An 867-nucleotide genomic window follows, 5' to 3' on the forward strand; every position below is an offset into this window, starting at 1 on the left:
GTTAACCTAAAGCAATTGGGAAGACAAATATTAGTGTGAGAGCAATGCTGGAAGATGTCCCAGCATCGTGACTCCCTGGAGCCTGCAAAATCTGTAGATCTGCCCTCTTCAGAGGAACTTGGGCTGATACCTTTTGATCTTGCTAAGGTGGGCACTTCCTGTGAAAAAGCAGATGTGTCGCAAATACCAGCAGCCAGCTGCATCTCCCTGTCCCTTGCAGTGGTAAGTACCTGCTTGGTTTTATTTCTGTTCTTCGTGTTAGCTGAAGTCAGGCAGCAGCACCATGAGCCTTTGGCTTTCTTCCAGAAGTCTTCTGAAGCATCACTCGAGGAGCTGGCATTGCAGTAGACGGGGGAGCTAGTTGCCCAGTCAGCGCCTTCCTTACTTACTCGCTAAAATGTTCTTAGGAACAATTGTGAAGCTATGGTCCATATTAAGATGGAAAGCTATTACCATTTTCCCCTGATCTGTGTGAGCTGGCAGAGTGAAACTAAGGTGAAACAGTGTGTTGCTTGTCCATTTCTGGTAACCGGGAATGTGCTGTGGGCACCACTGAAAAGGGAGTCCTGAGAGCACTGGAGTATCTGCACTAGAATAGGTGTAGCCTTGGTGTGTCTGGTAGTGGAATGCAGCAAATCAGTGTCAATGGTTCAGCCCCCTTTTCCCTGTGCTGGTGAACTGCATGCTGAATAGTTTGCTTTCCCTTTGAAAATGTCTGGGAAAAATCCCACAAGTAATTATGAATTCTGCACCTTTCAGCTCAGCGCTTAGGTCACAACTTGAAATGTGCTTTGCAAGCCACCGGGGGGGGGGGGGGGGGGGGGGGGGGGGGGGGGGCCCCCACCCCGCCACCAAAATTGGGGAAAA

The sequence above is a fragment of the Oxyura jamaicensis genome, chromosome 9 (genome assembly GCF_011077185.1).
Source record: "Oxyura jamaicensis isolate SHBP4307 breed ruddy duck chromosome 9, BPBGC_Ojam_1.0, whole genome shotgun sequence".
In the NCBI taxonomy this organism is placed as follows: domain Eukaryota; kingdom Metazoa; phylum Chordata; class Aves; order Anseriformes; family Anatidae; genus Oxyura; species Oxyura jamaicensis.